This window comes from Euprymna scolopes, chromosome 3 (assembly GCF_053919585.1).
Source record: "Euprymna scolopes isolate OS-2025 chromosome 3, ASM5391958v1, whole genome shotgun sequence".
Classification (NCBI taxonomy): domain Eukaryota; kingdom Metazoa; phylum Mollusca; class Cephalopoda; order Sepiida; family Sepiolidae; genus Euprymna; species Euprymna scolopes.
Window position 1 is genome coordinate 40,739,996 of NC_136484.1, and position 15,542 is coordinate 40,755,537.

Genomic DNA, 15,542 nt, shown 5'->3' on the forward strand with positions numbered 1-15,542 from the left:
CATGTGTTTATGTTTCTTTACAAGCAGGCGGTCGTCAGGTTGTGAGCTATGTTTTCTTGTTTGTTGTGTACCTACAAGAGTCAGGAATACATGAACGAAAAACTTAATGCTGAGGAAACAGCAGGCCACCCGGCATTGTCTGGGCGTAAAATACCCTTAAATATGATAAATATGATATTTTCATTCGTGCAGATTACACATTTATTATTATAGAGAACATTCTCTATCGATTATTGTATTAGATATTAATATATAGTAGTGAGATTAAAACTCAATATATATATATATATATATATATATATATATAACTTGGGTGCAATTATTTAGAATCGAAACCAAAACAGACAAATCTCCACCCTCATTCCTTAGTCTCTGAGCCACGCATATATATATATATATATATATATATATATATATATATATATATATATTCATATATATATATATATATATATATATAAATATATTCATATATATATATATATATATATATATAAATATATATATATATATATATATATATATATATATATATATATATATATATATATATATATATATATATATATATATATATAAATTCACCTGTTATCCCGTTTTTACAGAGGGAATCGCCCGATCGGAGACAGGATTTAAGTAAGCAAGTTAACTCGGATGGTCCACAGAGTTTTATAATTATTAAGATATTTATTAGTTTTAATAAAGATGGTTTGTAAAGCCTATGAACATAAAGACAACCATAGATATAATTATAGTGAGCAGCCATGTTAAAAAGCTGCGTTAATTGTCCCAAGCTCAATAGAACAAAAAAAAAACATGTATTGTCAGGGCAAAGAAATAGAGATAAATATGTTGGCTGATGTATAAATAATCAGGTTTACTTCGTTCGTATTTTGGGGAGATATAAGTGGGACCAGTAAAAGAAGTTTCAATACGACTACAATCATAAATATCAGAAAGGTGTCTAATGAAAACAGTATCAGAGTTGTGGAAACTATGTTAAGATAGAGTCTCATTAAAGCTAAGTAGAAAAAGGCTAAATCTGGTTTCTGTATCCCCTACATTATGATCATTCGCCATATTCGGTTTAACATCTGTTTTATATGTTTGCATGCACTGGACAACTTTAAGAAATTGATTCATAAAGTAACCTATATTTGACCAGGTCTATTTATCTCTCTTTCCTTCAAGTCCAATTTTATCCCTTCAAACTTGCTTCCCCCACTGTTCTACATCTACAAACCGTAGAACTTTTATCCATTTTTCCAACATGGCTGTACTGTAATGGTGTTCTTACATTTTAATAAGGACCCGACATTGTGTATAAAAGTCTAGCAAAGAAACAAAGAAAATGAAATTCAATGCAAGTTTTTTTTTTCTTTTTCTGTTAAAAGAAAAAGTATTTATTGCCAGTCGTTTCAACACGCAGCCTCTCATGCATATTTTCAAAGCCAACAAAATATGGTCGCATTACTACTTTTCCCTTTCTGGATCAATTAACAGTTTCTTAGTTTGTATCTATACCCAGCTGTTATGTGTGTAATTTGTTCAACGGTTCACGATTGTTTGACATCTTGCTGACACACATCTTTTCCTCCTTTTGTGCCTCTCTCCCTCTGATCCTGATGTCTATAGAGACGTGTTTTCAAACTGCTATCCAGCCTTGCTAACATGCAGTGCACATACGGACACAATGCATAACACCATCAAGTTTGAGACATATAAAGTTATCGCCCTTATTTCCAGCAGTTGCATTTTCAGCCCAAAGGTGGCGATACTGACATTCCTTCTCTCTCTCTCTTACATCTGGGATGCCAAGCAGAATGGGTGTGTTAAAATGTTAAAAATACTTTCCTCCTGACTTTCTTGTAAACATATCTTGTACCAGTCGCCCGTAATAAATTCACACGGTTTGTAAGTTACGCATTTAGTGAGCATTGTTTCTGTATTTATCGTTCATCTATAAATGCTACTTTTTCGACGTGATGTCCACTACATGTCTATATATCGATTTATTTCTATGACGCCACACTAGCACCATAACTCAATCATTGACATACGTGTCAGTGACTTTGTTACGTGTCAGTTGAAGTTTATTGTTCTGCGTACATCTTCCCATATTGTCCAGATTTAATCTATGAAATCATTGTCATACCATTTCTCTTCATGCAGCGCATATCCTCAATTCTCACTGATCAGGTTTTACTTTCATACATCATCACTCTGCATATACATACCTTATAGACTGTTGCTATATTTTGGAGTTGTAATGGGGTATGATCCCACACAGTCGGACGATTCTATTTATAAACGATGCTGCTAAGAACTGACGAATCAAATTAATTCACGTTCTGCTACCAACCAATCAGAAACTAGAATTGCTTCATAAATATTAAACCTTTTCTGGAGCAATTTCACATGTTCTTTTCCGTCTCGACACGGTAAGAATATTTTGTTCTGTGGAACTGTCTACTACAAACAAGTCACCTCCCAGGACTTGTGTGTAACAGCGAACCATCTGAAACTGTTCTGAAACTCAAAATGGCTTACACTTCTAGATAGACTCCACCCTGCTGGTTAGTAATGGCAGAAACTCTGACAAATTATTCCATCCACTTCTAATTCATGCAATCACACTAAAACCAGGTCCAACCTTCAATAGCACCAATGTAACAAAACTTCTCGACAACCTCCATAGCTTTGCCACTCCTGGGTAGCAAATGTTTTTATGGGCCACAAAAAATTGAATTGTGCCACGGCCATTCAGATATACTCTAATCCGACGGCTACTCTCTCGATAGCCATGATTGTACCCGACTATTCACACACTGAACATGGAAACATTCCTCTTTTGGGAAGCTTTCCAACACTACAGCTAGTGATCAGCACTTAGGTCTTAGCATACACAGCATAAATTACGTTGACACACAGAAGTTAAGCAATGTTGAGCCTGGTCAGTACTAAAATGAGTGACCATTTGGAAATTCCAAGTGCTGTATGTGCTCTCTGCTTATCTCGGCATTGTTTCCATTTATCCTGAACTCCTTGCCACTGGACTTAAGCAGTACCGATTGAGGAGAGGTGTGGTTGGAGATTGTGCAAACCTTGCCCCACAATTACACACACAAACACCCTTAAAGGGGGTATCCATTGTTTTTCGAGACTGAACGGAGCCGTCTTAGGTCTTGGTACCTTTCACTCTCAAACCGTTTCTTTAAAAACAACATCACGAAAATAAAAGTTTCCATTATTTACGCTACCATTTTTGTGTGTCTGAGTATGTGTTTGCGTTTCTACGTGACTTAGACATTATTACTTGTTTTACCATTTATTGAAATAAAAAATGCAATAGCATAAAGTAATAAAAATAACTTTTAAAAAAGTCCCATGTAAAAATTAATTTAATCACAAAAGTAAATCCATCAGAATGCATTTCTGTTTCTTTGTAAATTGTTAAAGGAGTTATGTATCCCATGTTTTACTGCCTACTTTATAACATTTAAGAACAATGCGATTTTACCCAATTTTCCGTAAAAATCACTTTTAACTATAAATAAATTTCTACTCAATGATTTTTCGTAAGTTTTGGATATATTACTATTTTCGGCATGATAATTAAATACATACTGTTGTTTTTGCTTAAACCGACATATTTATTTTTAAAAATCGATTTGTCAACTCTATCTTAACAAGTACCAATAATTTTATAAAAAATATAGACATATTGCTATTTTTTTACGACCTGCCCCAACATAGAATAAACGCCCCCAACCATCCCATGTTAAAAACGGCTTTCAGAATAAACCGCCTCCCAACCTCCCACTGTCTATATTTTTCGAGGTTGGGGGGGGGGTTATTCCGAAAGTCATTCTTAATATGGGGATGTTGTGGCGTTTATAATAAGCTAAGGCTCGTCGTAAAAATTTACCGACATATTTATAAAACAAGGAAACGGAACAAAAAATAAAATAAAACTACCGGAAAACGCCGAGTAGTTGGTGCAATTTCGTAATATTTGCATAAGATACGGAACTGTGCAGTTACTTTCTTCATAAACATTTTTAAATTATTGTTTCTATAAGAAATATAAGACATTTTCGTACATCATTAATGAATTCGCTGTCAGGCGTCTTCAAGTTAAAATCAGATAGATAGATAGATAGATAGATAGATAGATAGATAGAGTGAGTGCGTGAGAGAGAGAGAGAGAGAGAGAGAGAGAGAGAGAGAGGGAGTAGTGGTAGAGGAAGACTGGTTTATGAATCACTAATGACGTTCCATTTCCAACAAGTCTGAAATCATTACAGTACAACTTCATATTAAAAAAATGAATACGTTGTTTGATGATATGCGGTGCAAGGTGCAGGTATGTGATATGATTTTGGAACCTGACCAAGATTTAGTATAAATACTTTTGTGAAACAGTAAAAATAAATAATGGTAAAGGAACGAAATTTCAAGAACATGTTCGGGTATATCTGATCAAATATTTAAGACAAGGTGATATGTACACAGTTATTGTAAGTATGAGTTGTGATACAATGAAACAGTACTGTATGTGGATGACAATATATATATATATATGTATACATAATTTAAAGGAGATTAGAACAATAGTCTAAAGAGCAGAGTGTATTTTAATGTAATAGTGAAATTACTAGTTTAATTAAAATACAGGAAAGAAAAGTGCTCGTTGTAATTTAGATATATAATAAGCTCGATAGGTAAATATCCTAGAGCTAATTTAATATTTAGTAATGTGATTGATAATTTAAAAATCAAATTATAATTAAATCAAAAATCCGTTTCATAAGAAGGAACAACAACAAAATCAATTATTTGTACGATCGTTTCGGAAAATAGTGTTTTTATTGTGGTAGACATCAAGTTACGGACAATAATTATTGCATATAGTTTTTTAATAAACTCTTTTCTATCTCTAACCCATATTAATTTTCTTATCAATTTTAAATCCAGACCTTTATTTTAATTTTTTTCCAGATACATCTGCCTTACTTTTAATGCTAGGTTTATTTATGGTGTCTTTTAAATTTAATAAAAACCCTTCACAATTTGCTGATGAGGAAACCTTGTTTATTAAAAAACTATATGTAATAATTATTGTCCGTAACTTGATGTCTACCACAATAAAAACACTGTTTTCCGAAACGATCGTACAAATAATTGATTTTGTTGTTGTTCCTTCTCATGAAACGGATTTTTAATTTAATTATAATTTGATTTTTAAATTATCAATCACATTACTAAATAATATATATATATATATATATATATATATATATATATATATATATATATATATATATATATATATATACGAGCAAACAGTTAATAAAACATGTTAAAAAACACTTTGAAATGAGCTAAAAATATATTTAATCTGAAAAGGAAACACTAGATAAGTGGATAGTCCTTAATCCACGGAGTTTCGAAGAAATACTTTCCTTCTCATCAGAGGGTAGGAATTAGCAAAATGCGGGATCGGATTTTGCATGCAAAAGCATTTGATAAAACAACAAGTAAGTCAAAGATCTTACTTGATAACAAAAAAAGTGAAGCAGGGGGAATATGGTGAAGAAAAAGGTGATTACACATGAATGGATAGTCTGGTGGAAGATAAATAATCCGGTGACGGTAAAATCCAAATATATAACTTCAAGAAAGTTAATTGAATTTCCATTTGCACAAGTAAAATCCAAGGAAATCCCGTAATTGGAAGAAGATGGTCCATAATAATCCACAGGCAGAAATCCATGGAATAATTCACAAAAATGTGTACAAGGAAAAAAGGAAAAAATTCCAATAATATTAATAAAAGAAAAATAAGATATGCTTTTCATTCTACTGCTGAGACATAAATATAAATCTTATCTTATATATATATATATATATACACACACACACACACACACACACACACACACACACACATATATATATATATACATACATATATACAAAATATACACACACATATATACACACACACATATATATACATATATATTTATACACACACACACACACACACACACACACATATATATATATACAAAATATACACACACATATATACACACACACATATATATACATATATATTATACACACACACACACACATATATATATATGTTTAAGTCAGAATTTTTGAAAACACGTTTTTTTTTCTATTTTCTCTTACAGTTACAGATTTGTTTCGTTAGCAATCTTCAACAAAAAGTAAAAATATGTTATCACTGTATTTTTGAATGTGGCAAACTCTTAATGCAATTCTATACAGAAAAAAACATATTCAAACACTATCTTTACATATCACAAACAGTCAAAAACATACCATCGATGTCGAGAGTGTAATACTCGTTGTTGCTCCATCGTTTTATTTATTTTATATATTAGCTGGACGCCCGGCGTTGCCCGGATGTACAATATGCTATGTGATAATATTTTAATTTATGCAGATTGCATATGTATTATTATAGAATCAATCCTCTATTGAATATTATATATTGCGATAAATAATTTGACCAGTGGACGAATTCGCAAAAAACATTAAAAAAAAAAAAATAAATAAAAAATAATAATAACAACAACAACAACAACAACAATAATAAAAAGGGAAAACTGGAAACGACAGAAGGCATGGAACTACCCAACCAAACAGAAATGAGGGCACTAGGGGAACAAGACGACTATAAATACTTGGGAATTCTGGAAGCGGACACCATCAGAGCAACAGAAATGAAAGAGAAAATTGGAAAGGAATATCTCAGGAGAACAAGAAAACTCCCGGAAACTAAATTATATAGCAGAAACCTAATAAAAGGTATAAATACATGGGCAGTGTCACTAGTGAGATACTCTGGACCGTTTATAGGATGGACAAAAGAAGAACTGAGACAACTCGACCAGAAAACCAGGAAACTCATGACCATGCATAATGCACTACACCCAAAGGACGATATTGACAGACTCTACGTGAAAAGGAAAAACGGCGAGAGAGGACTGATCTCTATAGAAGACTGTGTGAAGGACACAAAAAAAAGAACTAGAAAAATACATAATGCAAAACACTGAAAGGATAATTATGGCAGCAAGAGATATGGAGAAAACCAACAAAACAGAAAACAGAGAGACAAATGACAAAACGAGAAAAGAGAAATAAGAAGAGAAACAACTCCAAGGAAGATTCATAAGAATGACAAAAGATGAGAATAATGAAAACACCTGGACATGGATGTGAAAAGGACATATAAACCGAGAAACTGAATCTCTAATAACTGCAACACAAGATAACTCGATAAGAACCAACTATATCAAAGCAAGGATTGATAAAACACAAGAAAACAGCAAATGCAGACTCTGTGGACAAAGAGACGAAACGATAAACCATATAGTAAGTGAATGCAGCAAACTGGCCCAAGAGGAATACAAAAACAGGCATGACCAAGTGGGGAGGGAAGTGCACTGGGAATTGTGCAAACGGCTGCATTTCGAGCGTACAGATAAATGGTACAAGCATAAACCCACAACAGCACTCGAAAACGAGAACCACAAAATCCTATGGGACATGGACATACAGACGGACAAACCCATCCAAGCAAGAAGACCAGATGTCGGAATAATTGACAAGAAAGAGAAATCCTGTCAAATCATAGACTTTGCTGTCCCAACTGACCACAGGGTGAGTATGAAAGAAAAAGAGAAACGAAGCAAATACACAGAACTAGCCAGAGAGTTAAAAGGGATTTGGATGATGAAGAAAATAAAAATAGTACCGATAATAGTAGGAGCACTAGGAACAATTCCGAAAAACCTGGAAAAAAGAATGGCAGAAATTGGAATCAGAGGAACGGCTGCAAAAATACAATGCCTAACAATAAGGAAAACGGCTGAAATATTAAGGAAACCCCTTGAATGCGGAGAATAACACAAGACAATATAACGGAGAAGCGTTACAGGGAATGAAGAACACCGAAGCTGCATATCTACATGCTCTACACCCCCATCATGCGTCCCTCCATTGTTTCACCACTGTTCCCTCCAATAGAAAAGTGATTGATACCAAAGAGCCGAGAAGGGTCAAGGAGGATGGAAAGACCGAGGAGGGAGCATTAGCCAGACCTCCGATTGACAAGTGCGAAGAGAACTGGGATCTTGGGGAGGCTTAGTGCCACTCAAATTCCAGTATAAACCAATGGCCACTGCCAGCGAGAAATCAATAGTAAGAGGCTGTTGCGATGATGCAAATTTATTTGCAAATGCTATCGAAGGAGGAAGAGAGAGCTGGACGTCTGGGGAGACTTGTTGTCACTCAGCTTCCAGAGAACATCACAGGTCTCCAATCAGACCGTTTGCTGACTTGTATGAAAGCTCTATGTGAGCCAACAATAATAATAATGTCGTTCATCAAATTCTGTCAAATATCACATCAGCTGAAATTTGGGCTTGACGATGAATACCTTGGAAAAGTCTCTTCTGATTAATGTTTAGTTTTAAAATATGCAAGTGAAGAAATGATTTGCAGCGATTTTAAATTTAAATTTAAATAAAAAGAATTTTTATTTAAAAGTTTAAATGGAATTGATGATTAAAATAAGTTATATGCAAAGTTGCATAATAAATAAATATACAGCTAGTGTATCCAAGGCAATAACAGAAACTCTAGTGGAAGACCTCTGGTCTGTGATGGAATGGAGACAAAAATGCATGGTCGCATTCAATGCTGCCAAGACTAAGCTCCTTTCCTTTGATAACTTCAAGAAACCTTCTCAACCACTAATAGTCATGACTAATGATACATTACCTGAAAGTAACTCATTTAAACTCCTCGGCTTAACGTTCACAGGGAACATGAGTTGGAACAGATACATTGAGGGTATTGCCAAGGCTGCTGCAAAAGCTACTTATGCCTGAGAGTATCTTTTACCTTTACAAGGCCATCATTCGCCCATATATGGAGTATTGTTGCCACATTTGGTGCATCTGCTACTAGTCTCTCCCTGGGTTTAAAAGAGAGTCGCCATATCTCCGTGGGGAGGCATTGTAAATAGGAACAGTGTGATTAATAATAAAAATTGTTCATTAATCACAGTTCGTTGAAAACCACCCGGACAAGACAGTGTCTAGAATGATTTATTTCTCACTGATGAGCTCCCTGCACTGCAATAGCAGATACTACTTATCTGTGCGTAGTAATAATCTCTATTCTAGTTCAACAGCAGATGCCTATAGGAGGATGTTGTCTTCAAGGTTACCCAGATGAAAAATGATGCTGAAAAGTGTATACTCACTCCATCCACCCTATTACTCCGTTTAGTAAATTGGTCATAAAACAATACAATGACATAAGACGAGAAAAGAAAAGTAAGAAGCGAGACAGCTACATGAACGATTTATAAGAATAATAAGAGAAGAGGCTCATTAAAAACACCTGGACAAGGCTGCAAAAAGGACACCTAAATAAAGAAATGGGATCACTTCTAATAGCTGCCCAAAACAAAAGGATTAGAACAAATTAAATCAAAGTTAAGATCGACAAAATTCAAGAAACTAGCAAATGTAAGCTCTGTGAACAAAGAGATATAATAAGTGAATGCAGCAAACTTGCTCCAAAAGAATATAAGAACAGGCATAACTAGGTGGAGAAGGCAGATCACTGGGAACTATGCAAACAGCTGCATTTTGAACACACAGACAAATGGTACAAACACAAACCGGTGGCAGTACCGGAAAAACGAAAATCGCAAAATTTTCAGGCACAAAGAAATATAATCAAATAAACACATCCAAGCAACAAGACTGGGCGTCTTAATAGTTAACAAGAAGAGAAAAACTGCCAAATTGTAAATTTTTCCGTTCCAGCAGTTCATAGGGTGAATATCAAGGTGACAGAAAAGCAAGACAAATACACGCAACTGGACAAAGAATCGAAAGGAATATGAAACATGAAGAATATCCCGATAACACCATCATAAGAGCAATAGGAATAATCTCGAAAAATATCCAATAAGGATTGGAGAAATTGGAATCATAGGTGTAAAATGTTTTTAACTCCTAATGGGGGTATGAGACGAATGGATTCGCCAATCATTTTTATAACCACCGGCTGTGCTAAACACGTGGACATGGCTATAAAAGGGACACCTAAACAGAAAAACTGAATCACGACTGACAGCTGCACAGAACAATGTGATTAGATCTAACTATATTCAAATCTAATAAAAAAACAGCCAATGTGGACTCTAGCCAAAGAGACAAGACACTAAATCATGTAATAATTGAATGCAGCCAACTTACCCCAAAAGAATATGAAAACAGACATGGGGAAATCAGTACACTGGAAACGATGCAAACAATTGCGTTTTGAATAGATGATACAGACACAAATCAAAGACAGTACTGGAGTGTTTGTGTAGTTAATTACGAACTAGAGAGTACATTCCTATCTAATAATGCTTTATACAAACATTAATTGACGCTCTCCCAGTGCTCTATTTGTTTATTTGAAAAAGCTTTGCATAACGCTATAGTAGTAGCAGTGCTCAACCTGGGAATGTAAATATTCCTTTTATTCGTTCTCATATTCAACCATAACTTTTTTCTTTTGTATGCTTTTTCATTTCAGAGAGTGGGCCGTTTCATTTTTCGCTAGCTCTATACCACAAAACGAACACAACGTACTTTTCTTATCTCTCTCTTTCTCTCTCTCTAAAAAAAAAAAACTAGACGAAATATTTCTTACATTCGTTATAATTTCGCAACCTGCTAGAACACAAAATAAAAACGCGGTACTCACTCTCTCTCTCTCTCTCTCTCTCTCTCTCTCTCTCTCTCTCAGTAAAACTTAACGAAATATTCCTTTTACAGGTTAATCAAAACATTAAAAAATGAAAATGTCGCATAACAGTTATATTGTACTTATCCGTTATCGAATAACCCCTCCCTCCAAAATATATACTTAATTTGATCAAATAGCTTCTTTCGTTTTTTTTTTTTTTTTTTTTTTTTTGTACAGCAAAAAAAAAAAAAATTTGTTCTAATACCGCGATCAATTAAGCGAATTTTTTTTCACAGAACTACATTTCATAACGAGTGCGTGCAATGTAACTTTTTTCCAATATTTACATTTATATATGCATTGATTAAACCGTATACGTACCTTTTTTTTTTACTAACGGTTATTATGAACTAAATACGTACACAAATCTTTTTTTTTATTATTATTTTGTATTGGAGACTGTAGGGCAGTTGCGTTTTGCGCTCATTTTATTTTTATTTATTTTTTTTTTGTCTCGGTTAATGGAGGAAAAATCCTCCATGACTCATACATGTTTTTATTTCTGTTACTAGCCAGAGTGCCCCTTTTTGGGGAGTTGGTTTACCCGACACATTAAAAACCGACTCCTCATGTCTAATTGTACCCTCGTGGAGAGTCAAGTAAAAAAAAAAAAATAAATTAAATAAATAAAAAAAAAACACAAAACAAAAAACACATTCTTTTGAAAGTAACAAACATTAATCACTACCAACGAAAAACGTAAAAGAAGAACACGATTGATTGAGATTGTCGGACTGACTTCCTCATCTTGGTTGTTATAATCATAACGTTTCGGCCGTTTTGCCCTCCAGCCTTCATCAGGTGTTTTGTATCGAACTGGGGAACCGTTTGTTAGGAGTCTCGAACCCAACCCTTTATTATTATTATTACGGGGGGGGTACCGTGTTCGGACTCCAGCTAGGCTCTGGGACATAGTTACAAAACACCTGATGAAGGCCGGAGGGCAAAACGGCCGAAACGTTGTGACTGTAACAACCAAGATGATCTCAATCAATGAAACCACCTCATCTCAAAAATACAGACAATTACTAAGAACACCATTTACAAATTATTCAGTTTAGAGGGTGTTGAGATTCCCATATCGTCCGCCCAGGGTTCCTTTAAGGAGAGGGGGGAAATAATGCATAATTAAGTTTACGGGAACCTATTTTGGGGGAGGGGGAGGGGGCTATATTTCTTTTTTTTCTTTTTCTTTTTTTTTAACTTGTCGGCTTCTACAACTTTTTACACTTTACGGTTTCTACAATGTTTTTTTTTTTTTAATTTTTATTTTGGCAGGGTGAGGCAATTTTTACATGCGATCCAACTCCTCAATTTCCTCGAGAACGACGAGTTTTATAAGTTATTTAGTATACTCATTATACAAGGTAATTTATATTTGGCGTAGACAGGTACTTTTCAAGATATAAATACCTGCATTCTGCACTGTAATTCACTTGCAGAGGTTGGGGAGAGGTGTCTATTCCGACAGCCGTTTTTACCATGGGGAGGTTGGGGGGAGGGTCTATTCCGAAAACCGTTCTTAACATGGGGAGGTTGGGGGGTGGCCACCAACAACAACTGTACTTTACTTTTATACGTGGGGGAGGGGGGCTTCCACTGGGCGTCGCCGGTTAACAGGTTCTGCTAGTTTTATAATATTTTTCTTCATTAAAAACAGACACACATTTTGTTACTTTTGTTTTATACATATTTTACACCCATGAGTGCCTCCACTGGTATAAGACTAAGAAAAAAATATCATATATAAAAGTATAAGTACTATGCATAAAAATATCAATAAATGGCTGAAACAATTGTACGTATGTGTAGTTAATAAAGCTTAAACTTATTTGAGATGAGAATTGACATGTTTTTATCTATATATCTATAAAAGTGAACGTGTCTGTCTGTCTGTGTGTCTGTCTGTCTGTGTACATTTCCCTACGCAATAACTCTGTCAATTTTTAGTCTATAGACTCGAAATTTGAAATACCGGGTACTGAGATTTGGGAAAATCGATGTGACGGGTGTCAGCCAGAAATTTGGCTGTTAAGGGGTCAAATTTCAACGATTTGACCGTTAAGAACTCTACCAAACTTCTCCAACAATTTTGGGTCTACACCCTTGAAATTTTAGATACAGGTTCCGTGGACATGGATCTAACGTAATAACTTGATTTGAGGCCAAAACAATAAATTTTCAGGGGTCATAATAGGGGTCAAAGTTTAAAAAATTACCCCCTTTTTTTTTTTTGCTCAGCATACACCTTTAAACACCCGGGCAACGCCGGGCACCCATGCTAGTATGTATATAAAACAAAATGATGAAAAAAACATTGCATTATAAATTCATCAAAAGATAGAACAAAAGATTTTCCTTATTCCGTGATGTTTCAAGAATTAGTCATTTTTATTCTGAGAAAAATAAAAGTATAAACTTGTTGTAGCGTTGCAAGTTTATATAAAATTGTAAATATTTTTACTTAAAAATGGGTAACATCACAAAACTAGCTTTACTTTTTAAAAGTTGTCAAAAACTACAATTGATACATGATAACGCCATCCATTTTCAAGTACTTTCTTGTAAAATCTTGATTATCAACCAAAGTTGAGTAATTCTTTTTAATAATACACCAGGGTCATTCCAAAAGTAATTTCTCCTATTTTTATTTCGCCCGAATGGATCAGAAGAAATTGCAAATTGCATTGTTATGATGAGTGATGCATCCATGAAAGTTTCATCTCTATAGTGCAGATATTGACGGTGTGGTACTCTAAAAAAGCAACCCCTGTCATGGACATGCATCAGAAACAAAAATGCATCATTAAATTATTCAATGCATACAAAATTGAACCAATCAACATTCAGCAGCATCTGTTGAATATTGATGAAGCTGATGCAGTTGATGTCAGTACTGTTAGGAGATGGGCTCGTCGATTTGAGAGTGGCGACAGAGATGTGAATGACAAAGTGCACCCAGATGCCTATGCACAGCCACCACCCCATCGCTGGCAAAAGTGCACTGTGAATGGTGTTGACTATGGGGAAAAATAAATTCTGGGGGACAAAATGACGTTCATTTTAATGGTTTTTGTATGGCTTCAACTTGTTATTTTTTTTTTTTTTTTAGTTAAAAAGTAGAATGCCTTACTTTTGGAATGAGTCTCATATATAACAAATACTGATAGAAGCATATTTGTTTATCAGTAAAGATTTCTCATGCCATAGATGTAGACAAAGTTTTCAAAATTCTAAGTAATATTTTTTAATCTGCCTAAATCATAAATCAACAGAACCAAAACCTGACGAGCAAATTCTTTCAAAAAAGTTCATATCTCAATTCATTGTTGTTTTTTCAACTTACCAATTCAATTATTGGAAACTTCTCATCTTAAAAATACATTTGAATCTCAAGATATCCTGAAGCCAAATAAAACGAATAGAATAAAAATAGTTTCAAACATAAATTCACTCTTGGGAATTACCTGTATATTTATTCGTTGATCTGACATTAACATCCAAATATCAGCTTTCTATTTATAAATTAACATATTATACAGGGTGACCCTAAAAAAACAAAAGCTAAATGGAGGCCATCTAGAGCATATGTTGTAGAACGGAGGAAAAAAAAAAAAAAAAGCAAAAGACCCTAGTGTTTTGATGTGATATTTTGAATATAATAAGCTAGTTATGACCAAAGTTTCATTTCATTCGGACAAAACATTAATTAGAGTTGGCGCCCGTTTTTTTTAGTTACCCTGTATTTAAGCTTCCTTCACAAACTATGGATATCCACTGTAAGAGTGCCTGTACATGGAATTTTGTGGCAAGAGTGGCACAATCTCCAACCACACCTTTCCTGAGTCGACATTGTTAAATACCAGTGGCAAGTGGAGGGTCAGGACGACTGGAATCAATGCCGTGATAAGCGGAGAGAACATACAGCACCTTGAATTCCCAAATGGACACCCCTCTGGGACTAGCCAGGCTCAGCATTGCTTAACTTTGGTCATCTGACAAGAACCAGTGTGTCAACATGATTATACTGTATATTAACATACGTATAACATAATCACGTTGACATACTGGTTCCCCGTTAGATCACCGAAGTTAAGCAATGCTAAGCCTAGTCAGTACTAAAATGGGTGGCCATTTGGAAATTCTAGGCAATATATGTGCTCTCTGCTTATCTCGGCATTGTTTTCAGTCATCCTGAACTTCTCCTTGCCACTAGACTCAAACAGTGCCAATTCAGGAAAGGTGTGGTTGGAAATTGTGCAACCCTTGCCTCACAATTACATGCGCAATCATCTTTACAGGCGGTATCCATTGTCTCTTGAGACTGAACGGAGGCATTATTTTTTTTATATATTAACAAGAGAAAAATACCTTCCTAACATACTGATATGTTTGTGATCTATCTCTAAAGAATAAGTAATTTGCATATAGTTTTGCAAAAGAACACTTCCTTAATTAACTATTCGTTTCCTATCTTTATCCACTTATTGTTTTCATTTTACTAGTACTGGTTAGATATATTTTTTATATCATGAATAAATGCTTAGCATTTTGGATGAAAAGTCTGCTTTTAGTCCTTTCTGGTCTATTTTTTCTTCTAGGAGTTACTATTTTTGCTTTTTCTTCCTGGGTAACACTGAAACAATTGTTCTATAATTATTAAATACATTTAGAGGTAACCA

The 15,542-nt window shown here is 34.4% G+C and overlaps 1 protein-coding gene across 1 annotated transcript in view; it reads right to left on the minus strand.

The window, feature by feature from the left end:
* Positions 1–15,542, minus strand: part of LOC145254614 (uncharacterized) — a 1,033,347-nt gene that overhangs the window by 654,214 nt on the left and 363,591 nt on the right. The window lies entirely within an intron of this gene.